The 24,449-nt window shown below is 30.8% G+C and overlaps 2 protein-coding genes across 2 annotated transcripts in view; one reads left to right on the top strand and one right to left on the bottom strand.

The window, feature by feature from the left end:
* LOC145322650 (protein maelstrom homolog) overlaps positions 1 to 4,780 on the bottom strand; it is a 209,714-nt gene extending 204,934 nt beyond the window's left edge. Inside the window, exon 1 of the mRNA XM_080164825.1 lies at positions 4,746 to 4,780. The gene's annotated coding sequence lies outside the window, so the exon portion shown is untranslated. The remainder of the gene's footprint in view (positions 1 to 4,745) is intronic.
* Positions 1 to 24,449, top strand: part of LOC145322649 (uncharacterized) — a 124,658-nt gene that overhangs the window by 48,921 nt on the left and 51,288 nt on the right. The gene's annotated exons all lie outside the window — the stretch shown is intronic.

Genomic DNA, 24,449 nt, shown 5'->3' with positions numbered 1-24,449 from the left:
AGCGGTTTATAATACGATGAAAGAAATAACTATTAAAAACTTTGAGGACCATTGTCCCATACCTCCCTGACAATTTTAGCAGCAATGCATGATGATAAATAAAAGTCAACGTAAATATCCGACAAATTCAATATTATAACAACATGTCCATAATATGACAGTTATGGCCACCTTAATTGACGATATGAATTAAGAATTATTGTTTTATAAACCATACTATTTTTCTTGAAAAGGCCTTAATATGGGATTGTGTACATTATAAACCATTTAATCAAAAAAAGAAAGCCAATCATTTTTAATCCACGTCTGTAAGATGTCAAAATGTACAATTTATAAAAAAAATAATTAATTTGAATTTTTGAACCTTTGTCTGAAGATTTTTTTGTGCGTTTTCCTTCTTTGTTGTCTCTTAACAAGGTTGAATAGAAAAGTTTTTTTTTTATAAAAATAGTATTTTTTTTAAGAAAGTTGCTATACAAGTCTTGTTAATTTGTTGTCCTATGCATAGTATGATTCCATCTCATAATACGAGCGACAATTTATTGACAATATACTTATTTTTATATGCAAAGCTTTATAAAAAAAAAATATTTATCATTGTTTGTGGCATAAAAAACTTCTCTTTCATACCAAAATGTTTACATTTTCTCACCAAAAAAGTGGTCAAATTGTTATACAAACTTTTGAACTTCATTTTTAATTGATCCCTTTATCCTTTGAAGAAAAAAACCTAATAGTTTTAATGATAGACATGAGGAGGTGAGTGACACATGTAACAGGGCAGTTTTAGAGATACTAAGTATCACAATATCACAGTAGAAATCATCCCTCTGAAATATTGTAACTCTTATGTGAAACTGAATAAAATGTAGGACTTTAAGAATCATCCTTAATTATACATTGATTTAAGGTATGGCATTTAAGAAATATTTTAATCCTTTGTGCCAAAGAAACATGATGTTTGTTTGTCTGTCCTCTAATATTTCGTAAACAGCGGGAATGATAATTTAGATTAGTAATGGTCAAGAGCAGGTTTGAAGCTACTTAGAGGGTTCATAATTTACTCCTTTTTTTAATTGACCCTCCACCACCAAATCTTGAGGTGAAGCCCCTAGTATATAAAAGTTATTTTTGCAATTGAACTAGCATTTTTAGAACAAGGGAAGGGTATAGGTTATTTTTTCAAATTTTAATAAATTTAATGCTTCTAATCCCTGAATAATTATATGGTGTCTTAGACAACAATTAAAACAGTTTAACTTAATCTTGAGAATATTAGAGCACCTCTGTAAATTATTTTCAAAATTGTAGTACATTAATCTAATTTCTAATATCGAAGATATTCTGCAATTCGAATTGTCTGTCTGTCTGAAACATTTTGGGGGATTTTCTCGCCTACTATTTAAGATCGTCGAAATTTTTTTTTTTTAAGGATTACTTATACAAATTAGAATCCAGTTATATTTGGGCTTTGTCCTTCTGCTACATTTATGTGAAGATTTAAAAAAAAAAATTTATATATTTTTCTCAATCTCTCTTTTTTTATCACTATTGAACATCTGCTCCACAACTTACTTTGTCCGTTTGTCTATCTTTAGTTGTTGTTTTGCTACTTTTGGATACGGTCATCCTTGTTTATTATCAGCAAATCTGTTAATTTGTGATAATAAAACAAAATAAGTGTTTTTTTTCTGCCGGCAAAGTTGGAGGCTTTAAAATTTTTCTTTTGTTAAATACCCTTCCTGGTTATGAATTGTGAATATGCACTTTGCGCTTAGATTCAGGGATACAGGGATAAGATAATGAATGAAAAATAAATCCTACACCTCAATCATAATTCTTAAATTTAAAATTTTGCTATTAGCATCTACAAAATATTATATGTAGATTAATTCTAATCTCTATTGTCACATCCCTTCCCGACTTAGATTGAATCTTATCATACGACCTTGGGGGTAAATATTCCTAGTCAACATTCATACCAAATACACCCCCCCCCTCTCCACCATCCAAACGCCCCAAACTTCATAATCCCTTAATTTTTCTACCCCTTATTTCAAACAAGTAAGACAACATTCTTAGGTCAAGTAGTTACAATAACACTTAGGGCATATCATCTAGGCATACAAATCTTCTACTGTGTCTCTTTCTACTTATTTATATGCATATAGGTAATAGGTACACCTCTCTGTGGTTATAACAGTTGTATACTTTTTAAATCGAAAAGTCAACAATCGCAATTAAAACAGTATTAAAAACTCAAGAATAGTGTAGATTTAAAATAGGTTTATCTTCATCATTAAATAGGTTTTCCCTCCAATAAAATTCTTGAATTAATGGAAACACAAATATAATTTTTAAATGTATAGAAGTTTTCATTTAAGTAAGACTCATTTTATATCATTATATTTAAAGGAGTAAAAATTATTACTTTGTACTTAAAACACAACTGACTGACATTCAGACAAAATTGTATAGAAGCTACGCTTATAATAATATGTGTATAATAAACATGCATCTTACATACTAAATATGCCTACCACCATCTACACCCCTCCCTCCCCCCATTTAGGAATTTTTATATAATAAAGGGATTCAGGGAGTATATATAGAATAAATTTATAGCATAGATGTATAACCAGACAACTAACTACCTGGATCCCCCTGTTAAGGAAATTTTTCGTTTGCTTTTGAAGCGACTTGGCTGTGTTAATATTCCCGACCCAATTGGTTGATTTTAAAGACCTAATTGGAAGTTGGCACCGGGTCCTTGGATAGGGGAAATACAGTTATTTAACCCATTCCCACTCTAGTTTTTTACTCTAATAGATATAGGATCTTCCTTAATAGGCTTAATTATAATTATTATTAAACTGTGTGCAACCTACTTTGACGTTAAATCTTATATTGTAAGAATTGGGAGGAAGATTATTTTATTTTCAACTGTACCATCCGTGTATCCCTGGACATAATGACACACACAGCCACCCAAGTTTAAAATTGTGTAAAGAGTTATGAATATAAAATTTAAATGGTTGGCTACCCAAGAATAATTATGATTTGTGTACAGTCTTAGAACTGTACCTTGATATTCCAAACTATTATATGGTACATAAATATATGTATAAGTATAGATGCATAATTCAGACAACTACCTGGCCCAAGTGGTAGATACCCTTTGTGTCTGATGGCAAATTGCTCTGTGTTCTTTTGCAGAGATTCGTCTGTGTATGTATTTCCGTCGCTATAGGCTCATTGCAAAGACCCAATTCAAAATCGGGACAGAGTCCCCATCCCCCCCTGTGGGTAGAGTTACATATCACTCATGTCTCCTCTATTCTTTTACTTTAATGGAACATGTATTATGTAGTACAATGGTTGTAAATAGCTTCTGGTCATTTTAAATTCATATATGGTACATTTAATATGCTGTACAATTACTGCAAATATCTTATGGTGGTTTTGAATTCTAATGGGTTTCTTGTTGTCTGATCGAATAGTTGTAACAAGGGAGGGATATTTCATCTGAAGAATGACTATTTTGCTATTTTGTTATTTATGATATTTTTGGGAAAAAAAAAGATTGTGTAAAAATATTTCTTTTCTCAGATAAAATATTCCATCATAGTTACCTTTTAGAGTATTTCTAACTTTTATCTGATTCCAGCTAAATCTTCTGCAATGTAAGATAAGTTTTTGCTAATTGTACTTATAATAGATGCTTTTAAATTAACCATTCATATTACCACCCAGGGGCAGCCGCTAGGCAGCTGGCCGCCAACCAAGATATTTAAGATTTATACATCTTGTAGATTGTACACCTTGTACTTTGGTTATGGAATGGATTTTAGTGACCTGTAACTGATAATTACAATGGTAAACAAAGTTTATAATCACGCTATATCATTCGTTGGCTAAAAAACTTTTGAATTTTTTTTTCTAATTCTTATTGGGCTTTACAAACCTACAATGTTAAAACTTTAAAATTAATAATTTTAATCTACAAATAAATTGCAATTTATATGATGTCGCATAATATAGAAGCAATATATACAATGAAACTACCATACAATCCTTGAAAATGAGAATTGGCGACGCCTGCATGCCTGCCCTTACTTATGAACGTCCATAAAACATATTCACATTAATACTCGTATGAAGTACAAATAAATGAATACAGATATAGCGATAAATTAATTAGCTGAAAATAAAGATGTTTAGGTATATCTATTTATCAAATAAGATAATTTACTCGTTGGTATACCTAACTTTTATTATTGTCCTATCATATAAAGAAGTAACCTTTTTTTCTGTAGAGAAGGATCTCGCTGACCGTTGAACCGATATGGTTTTCCTTTGCAGTCTTATATGTCCAAGGAAGGCTTATAACTGTTTTGAGGAGGGTATCTCCACCCTTCCAAGAGAAATCAGCCCATTACCCTCAAATTTTTTTAATAACTTGTGGGGGTCGACTACCACTCCCCCTCCCTAAGTGCCCCTGGAGGCTTATAGTGGCGTAGCCTCTAAGTAGTATATAGGCTATTTCAAAACTAGGTAACTTGTCAACACTGTACATTCTTTGTTAATTAACTGATTAAAAAACTAAAGAACATTTTGAAGCAATATTTCTGAAATATTTTATTTTAAAGTTAGTATGTTTTTCAACCTATTTTAAAAAAATTACACTATTCTAAGACATGAAGATATATTTCGATTTTAGCAATCATTTTCAATTCATTTTGTCTCTTGTAGAAGTGAATCAAGCAATATTAGCTTGGTCGTTTTAGACTGACCGTAAATATTTTACCTATTTCTTAATCCTAACACAAAGAAACACACATAAACAGGAATACAAAACTTGGGATTTCGATTTTGTACAGAATATATTTTGTACATTCTGGGTTTTGTCGAGTTTTACCATCATATATAAAGAAGTAAGTTTTTGATGTATGAAGCTTAAAATTTAGATATCGATTGAGTCTTCCTGTTAAGGAAAGCTTCAAATGGGTCCTGGGGTGGTTTTACGTTATTACATTTTTTTATTTAAGCATTAGGATGGTTTCAGGGTATTTTGATTCAACGTTTATAAGTGGTTATTTATTATTTCCCCTTGTACAAAATATATACTGTACATAACCTTAACCTAAAATGACTGTCATCTCCTAGCTTGTCCTAAAAAGGCTGTTTTTCTTGATGACTAACAAGCCATTTGACATTATATGCCTGTGCCCATAAAAAGTATTGTAGTACATTTTTCCTTTTTTAGTAGCGAAGCTGCTCTCCAATAAGGCCATGTCCGGACGTCCATTAACGTCAATAACGTCTTGTGCTACTTAAATAACTAGACTATAACAGGCAATAAATCAGTTTTCTTTTGAATAAAATATGGAAAAATACAAGTTTAACACTCTATTTTACTGTGTTTTTTAAATTAATACTATTTACATAGTTTTTTTTGCTGCGCTGCTTAAGGGCCTATTTGATCTTGTATGTTTTTAAGTTATAGTGGGTTAAAATGTTTTTGTTAAAATATCAATAGGTTATTCTTTAAAACTTCATTTTGCTTATGATATATTAGTTTTCAAATTTTAATATTTATTATTTTTTTGTTATAGGTAAGTTTATATTATCAAAAAGAAGAAAAGAAAACAATATGTGAATCTATATGATATTTCTATCGTAAGTAAATGTATAATACTTCAAAAAAATTTGTTTAATTTTAATTGAAATTTTTTCTTTATATGTAAATACTATGCAGATAGCCTCCAAAGTTTTATAGTAATGTTTTCTTATTCGTTGCCGTAACAACTTCGGGGACTTTTAATGAATTTTGATTGGTTGGTTTATAAAGTTAAGTGTTTAAACGTTTCAACCACTTATTGTAATCTAAGATTTTTAGTCGTGATTATAATCTTAGGTCGATTTAGCAACAGAACTTTAGTTTAACAGGATAATTAAAGGTTGTTGTTTATATATCTGGTTGTATAATCTTATGTCAATATAGCAACAGGACTTGAGTTTAACAGGATAATTGAAGGTTGTTGTTTATATCTGGTTGTATAATCTTATGTCGATATAACAAATATACTTTAGTTTAACAGGATAATTGAAGGTTGTTGTTTATATATCTGGTTGTATAATCTTATGTCGATATAACAAATAGACTTGAGTTTAACAGGATAATCTAAGGTTGTTGTTTATATATCTGGTTGAATTAAGATTGGTACAATTGCATTTGACCCATAAATTTACAATTAAGATAAGCAACTTGATTTAATGTTACATTCGGGGGGTAGGGATATATTATCTCAAGAAAATATTTGCACTGACCAACAAAAACTTTCATACATTTTAAACACATTGGTTATTAAACACCTTCTTTCATTCGTTGGCTTAAAAACTTTTGGGACTTCTATTAAATCTTGTTACATTGTTTTAAACCAGCAGTCTCCAAGCTCTTCCACCACTAATTTTAAAATTCAGAATACGTCTTTTGATTACCATAAGTTGGGAATGTACATTTATTTTGTCATTCGAGCGATAATTTTAATTAATTAGTTTATATTGACATGAAGATACTCTTAAAGATTACCAAAGAGAGAAATGCACACAAAAAATTGGAGGGAAGATTGATTCGTTTTTCATTGTACCATCCTTTCCTGCCTTTAAGATTCTAGCCTTTGACTTTGACAAACGTTGAAATTAATTGATTATCGAGAATTTGAAAAAAATAAGTTAAATGACTATAACAGCTTAATAATGTGCCATTTTAGACTTGTATATAGCTGTTATTATAGGGTTTATTGTGACTTGAGAACGAGCTATACTAATTTATATGCAGTTAACAGTTTGCGTAGGTGGAAATTAGGCTTAAAAGGAATCTTTATAGCTCTGTTTATTAAAAGTAGCGCAGCAATAACAAGCTAACAATTATCCTTATACTAAAGTAACAGGATGTTTGTCTGTCTGTGTGTCTGTCTGTGTGTCTGTACCGAAGGATCTCGCTAACCGCTGAACCGATCGGGTTCTCCTTAACAGGGTAGATTCTCATATGTCCTGGGAAGGTTTTTAACTATTTTGGGGGAGGGTACTACCACCCTCCCAAAAGAAATGACAAAAAATTGAAAATTTTCTTAAAATCTGGGAGACTTCAACGTTACATATGGTAGGTATCGTAACATAAATAAGGAGACTTCAACGTAACATATGGTAGGTATCGTAACATAAATAATTAACATAGACTTTAACAAACAAAAACATTTAAAGTGCCACTAGAGGCCTCTAAGGGCGTAGCCGCTAGTTGTATATTAAGACAATGAGTTCAACATTTTAAGGAAACTTTATGGTTAGTTTTAAGCTATTTACTTTTTTAATTCAAGCCATAGGATGGTTTTAGGATATTTTACTGCCTTCCTTTCCCTAAATGCTAGTTTGCAGTCTTTAAGTTACTAAAGTTGATGCCAATCAATCACTGTGTATGCCATTTTTTAAGATTAAGAATTTAAATGATAAAGTAAAATTAATTTTAGTTTTATTCAAGTCTAATTCATTTATGTAAGTACAGACATTTCCGTATTATAGAGTAGCTGCGCTTCATAATATATGAATTTATGAGATCCAGCGTAAAACAGTAAAGGATGGCCTTTGTTGATAAGATTGACTGCAAGATTTATACCACTGCTAATTTTTATGTTGTTTGATTTATTGCATTGCTAATTTCCAGGGCTCGTCAGCTGCAAATAATTAATGCGGCTCGACAGCGTCTATGTCTTATAAAAAAGTTGGCCAAAAATTGTTAAGAACCACTGTAGTTTTCCATTTTAGGGAAGTTTCACATAGGTTGTGGGGTAATTGTTAGAGTTGGATGTTTTACAGCTATAGGTCTGTCCACACCTTACCCCTTAGAATAAGGATCCCCTAGTTGCTAAGGAGATGGCTACTACTAGTCCAATTGAGTTATACCTTTCAGTTAAGATTCTTATGTACATGTTTTGAGCTATTTTACTTTTCATTGTAGAGACCCTGGAGGCTTAGGGAGTACCCTCTAGGTTAAAAATAAATTAAAATATCTTCATGATATGTGGAGGGGGGGGGGGGACAAAAAGTTGAATTATCAGGGATCTTAAGGGATAAGACAATGGACGATAAATTGCTACTTTTACCCTATGATGATAAATAAAACAACCCCTTTTGTAGATTATAATTTTTTTGTTGTAAAATTTTTAAACAATTAACAATCTTTTAAAAGTACCCTAACTTTGTTATAAAACTTTGGGTACACTGTACCAATGTAATGGCCCTGGTGGCTATACAAAAGTGTCTCAATATACTTCAGGAGTCTTAGGTCCAAACTCTAAGAAACTATGGCTAATCAAACAAAACAATCCAATGTCCCCTCCATCCCTGAAAATTATTGGCCAAAAGAAACATAGCATCCACAGTTCTTTACAGACAAATAAATCATAAAAAGATTGACTTAGATGGATCCTGCGAGCTAGAAAAAGGATTTTTAATCTGAAGAAAACCCAGAAAGGGAGGGGACATTTGGCTGTTTATTACACTAGTCCCCAAAGTTTCAAAACAAGTTTCTCATTCGTTGACCTAAACAACTTCGGGACTTTTAATAAATTTTAATTGGTTGGTTCATTAAGTTGAGTGTCCTAACGTTTCAACCACTAATTGAAATATACAGAAGTGGCAAATATGTGTATCATTATTAGCCATAGCCTTATCCCTTTAGATCCCTGAGAAAACCTGTCTTTTTGCTAGTTAAATCACAACATTCTTCAATTTGTTAGCAATAAGAAAATCTATCATTTTAACTGGAAGAAAAGTTGGTGGCAAATTGTTTTTCTTTGAATGAAATATTCCTCCCTTACCATAATATGAAAATGATTGTCCATGTATTACAAGAAAAGGAAGATTTAATTAAGTAATAAATACAACAATATCCTTACAATTAAATTAAACCCTACTATGAAATATAATATAACATACTAGTGGATACGCCACTAGCCTTTAGGGGATCTGTTTTCGAATAGGCCAAGGGAGGCTAAAAAATAGCTTAAAACCATCCTAATTATAATGGCCTCAAACCATCACAGAAGCTATGTGAAGTTTTCTTTAAAAAGAGAACTCAATCGGTTCAGTAGTTATAGAGATCTTAAGCTTCAGACAGAAAACCTTGCTCCTTCATATAATAGAATGTTAATATATCATAATAGATATTTATAGTTGGGAATTTTAAAAGGAACAAAAGTATGATAATTCCATAAATTTGTTTTTCCCATGTCTTTACATTATAATTAATCCAATCTTAGTATGTTTAAGATGTGTTCAATTTGTAAACTATACCCAGGGTTTTTAAGGAATTGGACAATGAACAATAAATTGATACTCTCCCAATTATACCTCCTGTAGATTTGAATTTTTAGTGGAAAAGTTTTGACACTGAAAAATTGTACAACTCACTCAAGATTTAAAAGTCCTTAAATATTTTTGCCAACATATGAGATATTATGTTCAATTTTTCCTTCATAACCTAGTCGTGGAATCCGTAAACTTGTACAGAAATTATTGCATCTTTTAAAAGTGGACTTAACTGATGAACGAAATTCTGTTATATACTTTAAACTTATTTAAAATTGCTTCTAAGATATGTTTTTTTAAACGTTCCTTTAAAAATAACAAAATGCTATTAATGATATATTGATACATTAAATAAACTGTACAAATAGTGAACATGATAACAAATATTTTCCAAACCATCGCTAATTTTTATAATTAGATAATAATTTCAATTAAAAAATCCTCTTCGTAATTTTTAAAACATTTTTATTAGATATAATAAAATTTTTAGTTTACAAATCTTGCTTTAAACATAAATTTCATCAAAAATGTGGATCAATAATATAAAAACTTTGAATGATAAAAGAACAGCTAAGTATAATTCAGTAATATGTAAGAAATGCATTTTTAGCAGATATTCCCAATAAATTACTGAAAAAGAATAAATCAAAAGTTTTAAATCATTAAACATGGATTTAATCCTTAAATTTTTCCCCTTTACTTAAAACAAAGTGTAACTTAAAATTAATTTTCTGAGATAAAAAGTGACCTTTTAAATTGATATGGAACTATTAAGAAAAACAATTAAAGTAAAAATGTCCTTGAAAATCAGCAAGACAGTTCAAGATGTTTTCATAGATTTTTTATTTATAATAGTCACTTTAGAGATACAGTTTAAATATACTTTTAGTCTACTGTTACTAAAATTTCCTAATATCTTTAAGAATAAAAATCAGTTTCGTAATTTCTGATCACTTTATATACTTTTCATTTAGATACAACAATAGATTTGCCTCTTTATACAATTCAATACAAAAGTATAGCTCTTCTTAAATTAACTGTGTCAGTTTTCTTTGTAAATAAATAAACGTCTTTATTTTAGCTGGCAAATAAGTTAGAAGCAAACAGGTTTTTATCAAAAGTTGTATTCCTTTTTTTTCAGGGAGATAATTTATTTATGATTATTGAGAAAGTACATTGTTTCGTTAATTGTCTTATCCTATAAAGTTTCTTCAACTGGCATCAAACTTTTAGAACTTTTAAACAATTTTGATTGGGTTGTCCAAACTACCAGTTAACTTTTCCACTAATCTCTATCAACAAACGGGGTAATTTTGTTTATTCTAATCGAAGGTGTATCAATTTATCCTCCATTGTTTTTTCTTTTAAGGTGTCTAGTTAAGTTTTTGTAGTAAAGAATCTTATTATTGTTACGCTATTTATGAGCAAAATTTTCCTTGTTTTTTACTGTTCTTTGTTGTGTGTCTCTTTATAAGGTTTTGCTTGTTATCCATGGTATTGTTATAGTAATCATTATTAGGACCTAAGGTATTACAACATAATAATCAATTTACCAAGGAAGGAGGGGACATTAGACTGTAAATTAAACTTGTAACCAAAGTTGCATAACCACGTTATCTTATTCGTTGGTTTAAAAACTTTTTATAAGCAGTGTTTAAGCTTTTACAACATAATTACATTATGTTGAAATACAAGATGCATATTTGTTTGGTTTTACCTAAAAATCTCGATAATCTCTGAACTGGTATGGATCTCCTTAACAGTACAGCTTCTTTTAGGTACCAGTAGGATTTTGTTTATATTTTAAGTTTACTTACATCCCCTCCTCCTCCCCTTCATAAGACATATTATCTATAGAAGAAATCAACAAATAAAAATGTTTTTACACTTTAAAAGTTTGTGGTCAAAATATATTTTTAATAACCCGGCCTTTTTTACTTTTTTTCACTTTGTCTGTTTGTCTGTCAGTCAGTCCATAACGCTATGGGTGAAATGTGATTTTCTAAGCTGTGATTCTTTAAAACTCCTTGTCAGTATTCTCATTCATGATTTTTTTGTGCTTCGCTACTTATGCTCCTTGTTAGTCGTATAAATGGATGGCTATGTTGAATTATCCATCTGACCCTACAGTTCTCTACACGTAACACAAGTAAACAATAAATTTACTAATAAAAAATGTCTTACTGTGCATAATCATCGAATTATAGCACCACGAAAGACAAGTTGACAGGATAGAATCCTTGGAGTTACCAGTGGACTGCTTTTCTACCCACCTCTTTTAAAAAAAATTTCCTGTCTGGGCTCGATTCGATTGACCCTAAAAAACTGAGCCGTCTACACATTTTCAGTATTGCTTCGAATTCGATTAATGTCCGCAGGATTAGAACCGGTTCTCAGTCATACTGAAAAATTATGTATTGTATCGTAGTACAGACAATTTTCGACGAATAATGAAATAAATATCATAATATTAATACCATTTTTGTTAGCCTTCGGGGCCACCAAAACTGGTTTAGATTTCATAATTTTTCATTTTTAACATCTGCGGAAAGCTGTCTATAATATGATGCTATAAAAACTATTACTACTCTGCACAAAACTGAAATTTTGTGGCCTTATTTTAGGCGGACGTACGGACCTACTATAGTTATAGAAAGAGTAGCTGCGCTACTAAAAATATAATTATGAGGTTGTAGGTGGGAGGTCCAGTGGATAAACATTGGATCCTGACTTGACAGCATTAAAAGAATTGTCAATACGTGTGGGAATTTTAGGAATTCAATTCATAGGCCCTTTTTTGCCCTTCTCCAATATGCCCCTTTTTTTGTTCCTCCGATCCCAAATATGCCTCTCCCTTACCCCCCTATACATAAATAATATAGGCCTATTTAAAATGAATCAAGATAAAGCAAAACATAAATAGGCCTTTAATTCTTCATTTATTGTTTGATGAGGTTTTTTTTAAACAAAATTATTTAATGAAGAAGGACCTTTTTAGAAAGTAGCTGCTCTATAACGAGCACTTCTTTGTACATCAGTCCCTCACTAAGTGCTAAGCTACAATTAAAAGACTGTTCTTTCTTGTTTATTATCGGATATTTACAATTTACATTTATTAAGCCTTTTAACTAAATCATATTTTTATCAGATTATTACCGACTATAGCTAATGCCTCAAAATCTACATTAACCTTTTTAAGACAGCCTTTATTTATTGCAGTATCATGGATTGACTGAACCCATGGAGGGAGGGGACATTGGTCTGTAAATTATACTGGAACCTAAAGTTTTATACACATGCTATCTCATTCGTTGGCTTAAAAACTTTGAGTTCTTTTCATTGATTTTGATATATAGAAGAGGAAAATTTCTTAACCATCACTGAGGAATTTGATATAATTATTTTATTTTCCATCGTCTTATCCCTTAAGATCCCTGAACTGAACCCCTTTGATACTGCAACTAGGGCGAGCCCCTGAGATTCTTATCACCGTTTTTTTGTCCACAAAGGCATTATGCCAATTCTATCAAAGATTCAAAGACGGATAAAAATGAGATGGCCATGAAAAAAGAGAAAGGTAGATCAACTGTCTATCTACTGGTCTTAGTTTAAGGGGGTAATGGGTTCGAATAGCAGTTCAAACTACTTTATAACTAAAGATGTTAAAAGTTGTACCTACTACTGCTATGTAGGTCGGACACCTTGGCGTAAAACAGGCGCAACTCATTGCCATGCACAGTGAGGACTTACATACAAGGGTCGTGAAATCAAAAGGTTGGTTTTCTGCAGTAGCTTGGATGTTAATGCCTTCGGACCTACTAAAAATGTCTTGCTACACGTTTATTATCAGCCTAGACCAGAGGTATTTATTAGGTATAAACTGTTTATTTCTATGTATTTGTGGGCATACCTATCTATCAAACAAAAAGATATATCTACTTCCTTTTTCCCCAATATGGCTTGTTATACCTATATTGGAAATATATTTTTCTCAACTTTTGTAGACTTTTAGTATGAATGTTTTTAGTTTACAACATTTTTTTGTAAATAAATGACATAAAAACAGCATATCTATAAAATGTCAGCTATTACCATTTTTGATTTCTGTCATAAAATCGAAATAATAGTATAGCATACCAATGAATTTATTCTAATTTAAATTAAGAAATCAATTTTATACTTATTAACCTATTCCACCCAACCCTGCGGGGCGCCAAAAGATTTATCGTTTAACATTAAGTTTTGGTCCAAGTTTCCAAGATTGTTGATTAGAATCAAATTATCTCATATTCTGTTGATAGATAAATTTATCAATATTTATTTAGTCATTTACATCAGAAAGAAAGAGGGGAAAGTTGGCTGATTATTACACTAGTCCCCAAAGTTTATAATAACGTTTTCTTATTCGTGGGCTTAACAACTTTGGGGACTTCAGTGAATTTTGATTGTTTCGTTCATTAAGTTGAATGTTCAAACGTTAATTATAATCTACAGAAGGGTTAAATTTGTGTATCATCATTGGGGATGTATATCATTTTATCGGCCTTTGTCGTATCCCTTTAGATCCCTGCATTTACATGGTTTAGCTTTAAATTAATAGGATGTGTGTATGTATTTTTTGGTCGTTTAGATGATAAAATTAACCTATTATTAAAAGTGACTTTATATAGATTTGGGTAGTTTTAGGCTATTTTATTTTTAGATTTGAGCCTTGGGATTGTTTTAGGCTATTTTTCTGGACACTTATTATCCTTTTGATTAAAGAGCCCGTATGTGCTAGGGGCGCAGCCGCTAGTAAGAATAAATTTGGCAATCAGTTAAGCATTTAAAGCTTATTTAATATTATGTTAAAATCATTTAATTTTAGACATCTTAAATATAAATTTTATATAGCTTACTTGTAAACAAAATATTTGAATAATAAAGCTTCCTTTCAAAGCCCAATTGCTGTAACAGAGATCTTTACTAGCACACAAGGCACAAACAAACACGAAACACTTACACACACAAACACACACACACACATAGACACAAACTTCGATATCTGATATATCTCATGACTTTTGATAGATAAGGTCAAATATACAACTTTATACCACAATCACCAATAACCCCCCAATCACCCACTCCAAGCCACCTTACCCCCTCCCCCACCTTTTTCACGATGTTTTCAATAGATTTATTACTTTAGATGGTCCATCAGATACAATAGTCCGTCCAAATTAAAGATGATATTTAGAAATTTTCAAACCATAGAATTTTTCCAAGGAATGTTTTAAAGCTGACATATTGTATAAATATAAAATAAGATGTCAAAATGTGAACACCTTCTAACAAATAATATGGTCAGATTGTTCTTACACTTTGTTGCTATAGGTCCTATCAAGAGATTGCTCATCAAGACTTTCTATATTTATTATGTATTCTATTGTATATGAAGAAATGATGGGTATTGTCTATAAAACAGCAACTTTGCTTTTATTACAACATAATATTTGGAAGTTCAAAATAATTAGTAATAAACAATGACTAATTTAACAAAATATGAAATTTCTTTAAAAATCTGCCAATACTGTCAGTTTACATAACTTACTGTTTTGTAAATTTTAGAGTAGCTACATAAATAAATTTGCTTTATATTATAATTTGTTAAAACACATGGACAACTGAATGATGGGCCCTATAAGCATAATAGGGCCTATTAATGGCCTTAAATTCGGAAGAAGGAGGGGGGATGGGTCATAATAATGGGAAAAGGGCCTTGTACCAGCAAGGGTATTTAAGTTTGTTCTTACTCTACAGAAAATTAATTTTAAGAGCCAAAAATCCTGGAGATTGTCCCTCCTATTTCAAAAACATTAAAAATCAGAAATCATCTACAAATATTATTTCTGTGTTGAACATAATATCATAACAGTATGATATCATACACCTTAATGATGAAAACAGTAAACTTTGTCCCATTATGATCATTTTTCACTGTCAAACAGTTGGAGGCAACGTTTTTCCCCTGATAAAATATCCTTCTTAAATCTTCAAATTGGTAGTATGATTAAAGAAACTCTTAAGTATATGGTCCTTAGTGTAATGGCCAGCAAGATTTATTTAAGGATTTTATACACTTTAAATGTACTTTAATTCCTAATGTCGTAGTTATTGTCGAAGTTTATTGCAGAAAAATCGTTTTAGTTTATGTTAGCCATTTAGTCAGTAATGTCAACATAATTATTTTAGGTTTAAAAAGATACTTCTGATATTAAATTGTTTGATTAACTTATATGATATTTAATTATTTATTTATTGTAGGTATGTAAATGTAACATTTTCGTAAGAATTTTCAGAAAAAGTTCTTCAATTAACGATGGACAATGGCCTCACAGTGTAACGATTCTAAAGAGGTTATTATTCATAATAGACCATAAACTTGAAACCCCCGCCCCTAAGTAAGAAATTTGGGTGACTTCCTTCCTCTTTTTCACCTCCACAAAATTGCACGCCCCCCTGGGGAATCGCTGTGCACGCCACTGCTTTAGAAAGTACAAAAACAATTGTTGTACAAAACAAGAAAATGATTCTTATCATCCGTGTAGAAGTGTAATTACAAGCGCCAAATTTTGTATATTAATTGCTCACGTACTGAGCATGTATAATTACATATAATCGCAACAAGTTAAGAATATAAAATAACAAAATTTAACAATGATTAAAAGATGAGATGGATCATGGAAAGAGAACGAAGTAGCGGGTTTCGTCATATTTTCTCAGTAACTGTACTTCTATTTCTAGGTTGCTCTTACCCTGCGGGGCCTAGTTCCTAACCCTGTTAGGCAATCATTAACCTAGCCTTACCTAAATTAACCTATCAAAAGCTTCTGTGAAAATACGACGAAACCCGCTACTTCGTTTCCATTTCATGATCCGATGAGATAAATCGTTCAATACTTTTAATCAAAATAGCAGAAGCAGAATGTCAATCTATATAAGATAACGCAAACAGTTAGACTAATTGAGTTTTTACTTTTTAAAGAGATTCATTTCATATTAGTCCTCAGCAGGCTTATAGCACAAAAAAACTGGAACTTTATGCTGTTATAAAATGCTCAAAGCAAGTCTAATAATTTTGTTTTATTTCAAAAACTCTCATTTATTGTAGTATGATTATTTCTGTGAGATTTGAAAGTGCCTAATTTGGACATGTTATTTCAGCTAGAATTAAAAATAAAGACTTGTCTGACATTGGTCAAGGGGGTCAAATGAAAATCTGTTTATTCCATTTCCAATGATCATACACAAAATTATCACTTAAATTCTGTACAATAAAATTTTTAGTTCAAAAGTTTTGAAATTGTAGTTTAAAATTTAAATCAATCAATGAAGATTTATAAAAGTTTCTCAAGAGTGTGTTTTTACAACTTTGGGTTTTGGTGTAATTTGTCCTCAACCCCCCCCCCCCTCCTTGTATGATGTTTTACATTGTACAACCCTAGCCTGAGTAAGCCATTATTATCAGAGATCTTAATGGATAAGACAAAAAACCATAAATTGATATGCCTCTCCAATGATTATAAACAAAATTGCCCCTTGTTTAAAATAAAAATATTGATTGAAAAGACCAGCTATTTATAATTAAACAAAAGTACCCAAAGTTTTTAACCTTTGGGAAAACATGTTTTAAAAACTTTGGGTACTACTAATTTACTGTCCGATGTCCCTTCTCTCCCTGTATTATTATATATAATTAGCTACTCCTAAAGTCACAGAATATCACCCAAATTATTATCATTATCTATTATGTACTAAACAGGAATTAAAGGATTTTTAAATTAACAATGATGTTGATGCTGTTATTAAAATAACAAAAGTTTTGATTTCAAGATACTACTCTATAATATACTTTGTCTGTCCATCCGTCAGTCCGTAAGGCTATTGGGCAACTGGGATTATCTCGGCTGCTTTTCAAGATAGATGACTGATATCCTTTTGTAAAGATTCCCTGCACTAATGAGCATCCAGTGTGTACTTTACTTGGCCCGTCAGTCTGTCAGTCAATCTACAAAAATGTAAGCATGTGAAAAATATGATTAAAGGTTTTGTGGTTTTATTGATTTATGACCACTGAACATTTTCTCTTTAAATCACTATATCCGTATTCCTATTCTTGATTTTTTGTACTTTGCTACTTGTTGATGTTATCATCCTTGTTTTTAATTGTTGGACTCAATATCAACGTACAAATCGGGCAAAATAAGTCTTGCAAGGGTAAGACCATGTCAATCATGACGACTTTTATAATATTCAATAATGTCTTCATGAAACCATTGAAATTGATTTTCAAGAAAATACTTCAATATTAAATTTTTAAAGCAATGAACTTATCCTTTTATCTATATGGGCTGTTCTCCATATTATGGCTTGTTTCAACAGTATAAATAATTTACCCATCCTCCTGGCTTAGAGTTTTTATTATGCTCTAGTAAAATATTTCATTTTTAGCTAAATAATATATTAATAGTGGAATTAAAGAAAAAAATGGTATCCTATTATACTTTTACTGAAATAAATTCGCCTAATACTCATATTGTCGATAGGTATGCCTATTTGGGACTTAATAACACTAATATAAACAAGGATGACAACATCCATAAAAGCGAAGCACTGAAACGGTAGGACAAACGGACATTAATACTTGTATAGTGTCTGAACTGAATAATCAGAATATAAAAGTATAAGATTCGAAGCAAAATTGTAAGTAAATTTGTTGAAAAACTGCTTGATACAGGATAATGTTTATGGACATACTTACATCTTTAGGGCTTGATTATAGAGTTGCTTCGCTTAAAATATTGTTCTTTGTTGTCCCAGGAATCAATATACCAAATATCAGATCAAACGGATAATTAGATCATATAAAAATTCGTTGTTAAAAAAGTAGAAAAATCAACATGTTTAAAATGGACGTACGGACATTCTGGTAATGATTATAGAGTTGCTACGCTTTCTAAATCGTACCTAACTATTACAGGAATTACCATGCAAAATTTGAAATCGATAGGACAATTCTAACATGCTTAAATTAACGAATAAAAGCTATTTAAAAAAGTAAAAAAATCAACATGTTTAAAATGGACGTACGGACATTTGGGTAATGATTATAGAGTTGCTACGCTTTCTAAATCGTACCTAACTACTACAGAAATCACCATGCAAAATTTGAAATCGATAGGACAATTCTAACATGCTTAAATTAACGAATAAAAGCTAACTATCTCGGACGGACGTACGGACGGACGTACGGACGGACGGACGGACGGACGTACGGACGGACCGACCCTTATTATAGAAAAGCTTCGCTTTTAAAAAGGGATGAAGGCGACTTTGGACTGTAAATTATACTGATCCCCAAAGATTATAAATCCATTCTGATATTTATTGGATTCATTATTTTTATTAGAGCTTGTTTGGGTTGTATAAACTAACAGTGTCCAAACTTATATTCTCTATTGGTGTCTTAAATTTACGATAAGAAATACTTAAAAACCTGCCCAGTATCCGTAAAAGCTTTTATAAAATGGAGGAGAGCTCAATCAATTCAGTTCGTCGTAGAGATCTTAACTGACAAACAAATCCTTTATATTTTAGATCAAAAAGTTGAGCTAATATCAATATTTTATTCGTTTTGATGAAATATACTTTGTTACTGTTATGTTAGCTCAGCCCAAAATTGGTTTAAATTGTGTGTAACGTGTAATTTTATTAAGTGGAAGATAGTTGGAGGGGGGGGGGGGGGGGAGTGTTGGTCGCTCTGTTTCACCATATATTAAACCCTTATTTGGGCATGTTTATATTTAGTATAGGTTGTTACAGGGGTGTCAATATTTTCAATAAAATTAACTAAAATAATAGATTTAGAAAAACGTGAATATTATGACAGGGGAAAAATTGTCCTTAATTTAGGTTGCTAACATAGACATCTATTATTGGTCAATTCTTTTATTTAGTAAGTTCATAAGTAGTAATAAATCCATTACTAAAATGATTTAGTTATGCCTATTGAACACATAGGCACGCATATCTTTCTTATACAAAGGTTTTTTTATATCATTGAATATAGTGTCTGCATTTCGCGGACTTTTTTTTCAAGTTTTTTTTTACAAAAATTAACATGATATGTGGCTTGTTTCTTTGGTTTAGACAGGGATTTTCATGGAATAAAAGAATCCCAAGTCCCAAATATATCTTTAAAATGACTATATTTTACAGTCTAATGTCCCCTCCCTTCCTATTTGAAACTGAATCATAAGTAGTAAGGTTTTTGTCTGAATTTGAATATCTCGGAAGTTGCTGGTCTGAATTGTTTGTGCTTTTCAGATAAGCTTTATGTACATCCTGGGTTGGTTTTAAGCTGTTTATTAAACTCTCCCTGTCCTCTACTAGACGCTAGAGGTGAAGCAATATGTATTAAAGCAATCTATGATACAAAGTAGAACGATGTTTGTTTGTCTGTCTGTTTGTTTGTAGCAAAGGATCTCGCTAACCGCTGGACCAATCGGGTTCTCCTTTACAGGGTAGCTTCTCATATGTCCCGGGAAGGTTTATAACTATTTTCTTGGGGGGTGGGACACCCCCAACCCCCCAAAAAACGAAAAATACCCCCCCCCCCCAAAAAAAAAAATCGTTTTAAAACTAAAATTAAAATAGTGGGTTTCGACTAGTCTTCCCCCAAGTAAAAAAAATCCCCCCCCCCCCAAAAGAAATTTTTCTTTTAAATCTAAAATATGCAAAATTGGTTTGATCAACCCTCTTGGGGCAAAGCCACTAGAGGCTAGGGGCGAAACCGCTAGTATATATCAAAGTAGGAAGTATCTCTATGCTATATGTAGTGTGTTCAAAGTATTGTAGACAAGTTTTTTTTCTCCTCTTAATTGCCAATCAGATTTGAGATTGCATTTTTGGAATAATTTATTTTTAAATGCATCTATGACCATATAGAAGACATTTAACTGTAGAGTACTTCTATAAAGTAAATCTTTTCTATATTATAAATTAGCCTAAAGTTTTATAATAACGTTTTCTTATTCGTTGGCTTAACTTTGGGAACTTGAGTGAATTTTGATTGGTTGTTTGGTCAGAAGGGGTATTTTTGTGCACTATTATTGGGTATGTACAACAATTTATTGGCCCTTAGATCCCTTACAAATTATCTTATAAGTACATATTTATTCTTTTGTAAATATTTTTTAAAACTAAAATTTTCAACAATTCTCTTTTCTTATGATAGTTGTAGAACAATGGAAGGCCTATTTTTATATAAGATTATTTGTCTAAATCTCTATATAATATACAATATACAATACATACATATTTTTTATTTAAATATAAAACTTGTTACCCAGCCAAACCTCAAACTTATTACATTTTATATCCAAACAACCACAGTAAATATTGTTAGAAAAATTATTTATCTATAATACAAAGTAGAACGATGTCTGTCCGTCTGTCTGTCCGTCCGTCCCTTAAGATCTCGGTAACCACTGAACCGATCGGATTCTACTCTTCAGGGTATCTACCTATTGGTCCTGTGGTGGTTTTAAGCTATTTTCTTGGGGGGTGGGACACCCCTAACCCCCCCAAAAACAAATAAAATCCTCCCCATTTTTTTTTTTTGAAAGAAATATCCTTGGTCCTTTGTAGAAGATTCCTTTGTGGAATATTTCCTTTGTGGAAGATTTCCTTGGTCCTTCTTATTATTTTTTTTTTACAAATTTCACCTTACACTTTTTTTACCATCTCTTGGGGCAAAGCCCCTAGAGGCTAGGGGCGAAGCCGCTAGTTTCATTTAAAGGATAAGTTTCACAAAATGCTTAAATTTAAAGTTAAATTTTAATGACACTAGAATTTTTTGTACAGTTATCCTAAATACAGCATCATTTTTATTTTCTACTATGTAGTGTTTTAAAATAAAGAGAAAATCATACTTTTTAGTTATATGTTATATATGCAATTTCAAATATGTCTAATTTTTTTAGAAACAGATTGTCATTATTCTAATTATAGTAAAGCTTTAAAAGATTAATTTATGTATACAAGTAATGTTTTTAAATTTTCAAATATTTGAATAAATTGCATTAGATCATTAGACCCCTGCATGAAATATCTTATACCCCCTTTAAGTTAATTCGTAAACATAAAAATTAATATTGATAATGATTTAATCAATAAATTGTTAAACTTGTTAGCATTCGATATTTAGGCTTATTGCATAAGTTTTTACTAAATTACCAAGGTAGTCAAAAATTACATATTGTTTCACTACTCTTTTCTTGGTCGGCTATTGGCCGACAAAAATATTAATACGTGAAATGCTATCTTAATTATGACATAGACTACAGTCCTGTATTGATAAAATAACAGTACAAAATTGCAGTAAAGAGTACATTTTGCTAGCTGAGTAAATCTTTAAATAATTGATAGTTGCCAAAAAATTGCAAAATGCGCCACTTTTTACAATCTTTTTGGATAAAATTAAATGACGCTCATATTGGGTGTTTTCTTGTTCTAACATTTGTGCTGTATTAAAAAAAGACTACCTATAGACTTGATGTTATTATCATTTTGAATGTTAGAAATGAACGTACGGACATTCTGTTAACAAATATGTATATAGTTCCTACGCTTTTAAATAGTACTTAACTGTTATAGGAATCATCATGCAAAGTTTGAAATAGATAGGACGATTCCAACATGCCTTTATTATTAAAAAGAGCTTACCGTCACGGATGGACTGACTGACCGACCCTAACAAATAATGAACAGACTTAATGAACCCCCTCTGTACTTCATACTTGTATTGGCACGTGATGTTATTATTGTATGAAAACATTTACACAATTTAGAACACCCACACTAAACATTTTTTGGCATTTTACCCCAAATTTCATGTTCTATGAAACTTTACATCCCTCACTCTTAATTTTGTATTTCAACAAAATGAAATATTATAGACAGCTTTCCGCGGATATTAAAATGAAAATGATGATATTAAAACCAGTTTTGTTAGACTCAAGGGATCTAATGGCCAGTCTAACAAATCTGGTATTAATATTATGATTTTATTTTAATATTGGTTGAAAATTGTCTGAAATACGATGCTATGCATGATTTTTCAGTATGACTCATAGCCGGTTATAATCCTGCGGATATTACTTAGTCGGTTTCGAAGTCATACTTCTTTTTTTTTGCTGTTTTGTCAATATAAAGCATTACTTATACTGGAAACCTAAATGATATCCTATTAATAACAATAAGTTGTTTTTTGATATAAGTACAAAAATTTAAATATTTCTATTATTATCAATTTTTGTATTCATTTATACTTGTATTCTTTCAAAAATGCATTTTTATTTATTGATGGGGGTCTTTCTTCATTTTTTTTTTACATATTTAGAAGAGATGAATTATATTTTATTGTTTTAACGGATTTTGGTTTTTTTCCGAATAAAATATTCATTAAAACTTTTTTTTAGGTAAGTCTAAATTGAATCAGAATGCTAGAGATATCATAATCTATAATACAAAGTAGAACGATTTTTGTTTGTCTGTCTGTCTGTCTGTTTGTTTGTCTTTCTGTCTGTTTGTTTGTCTGTCTGTCTGTCTGTCTGTCTGTTTGTTTGTCTGTCTGTCTGTTTGTTTGTAGCGAAGGATCTCGCTAACCGCTGAACCGATCGGGTTCTCCTTTACAGGGTAGCTTCTCATAGGTCCCAGGAGGCTAGGGGCGAAGCCGCTAGTGTTGTAATATGATATTGCAATTGAAACGGTTAAGAAGCATATCTTTGAATAATGACAGATTTGATAATTATCTGAGAAATTTACATCTGAGTTCTAATTTAGAATAAAATAAAATACATCAAACTAGAATTTGGCAGTTTACCTCATATTGAAAATGAACCACAAATGGACTCTTAGAAATATTTGTTGCTTATTTTACGTTAAGCTTAAAGAGGGTTTGTACCAGTAGTTATAAGGCTCCGCAGGGCTAGAGCCTGTAGCAGAGGCTAGCAGTATGTTTTAAAAAAATATTAGAGGGATTGTTTCGGTAGTTCAAAAATAGGTATGAGTGATAGTACCTCGAATTTAATTAAAACTAAAATTTTACCCAAAACAATACTTTTTCCCAATTGATTAATGTATCAAGTTATTTTTCTTAAAATCAGAGATTAATCAATGAACAAAAACTAGTTTAAATTAAAATCTTTATTCTTTCATTTTAATTTAAAAAATAAAATTTTAACCCTCAAAAATAAAAATATAATTTCATTCTTTTTCTAAAATTCATTTTTTCTATTTTATTCGATGATTTTTTAGCACAATATTCTGATTTAAAGCTATCATTAAATATTAAAATATCTGTCTAAATTAAAATTTTCACAGTTATTTACTATGACAACAGGTGTTTTAATTAAAAAATAACATGATAAAAATTAATTTAAATTTTTGTTTCATGATTCATTATACATCTTTTATTAATACATTTAAGCTTTTAATTACCTCAAACAAAGGACATATTAATAATTTAAGATAATTAACAAGGCTCATTAATTAATAACAGAGTAGTATACTTATAATAAATTCAATGGTGGGAAACTCATAGCCAATTAAGAATTGATAACAGTTTTTTAGCCAACGAATGAGAGAACCCTTCCTTTCTGATAACACCGATCTGCATAAGAAATAAATACAGTTTTATAACCAATAGGACAAAACTTAGGGTCACAAAAATCCCCCGTGCATGAAATTATTTCTAATCAGAACTATGAGAAAGAACTGCCCCCAAGGTGGCCTTTAGGCCAAAAAATACTACAACTCTTTCTGTTACATGGTATTCAATTAGGTAGATAGTTAACATGTGCCAACATACTTTGTCCATGAACTATACAGCACTCTGTTAGGGATCATTGGGATAAGACAACAGCCGATAAATTGATGTATATCCCAAATGATGTTAAACAAAATTATACCGTTTGAGCAATCAACCTAATGAATTAACCAAAAAAATTTAATAAAAAGTCCACAAAGTTATTTAA

This window comes from Acartia tonsa, chromosome 6 (assembly GCF_053477335.1).
Source record: "Acartia tonsa isolate MP-2025a chromosome 6, ASM5347733v1, whole genome shotgun sequence".
NCBI classification, from domain to species: domain Eukaryota; kingdom Metazoa; phylum Arthropoda; class Copepoda; order Calanoida; family Acartiidae; genus Acartia; species Acartia tonsa.
This window is presented reverse-complemented; position numbering and strand designations above follow the sequence as displayed.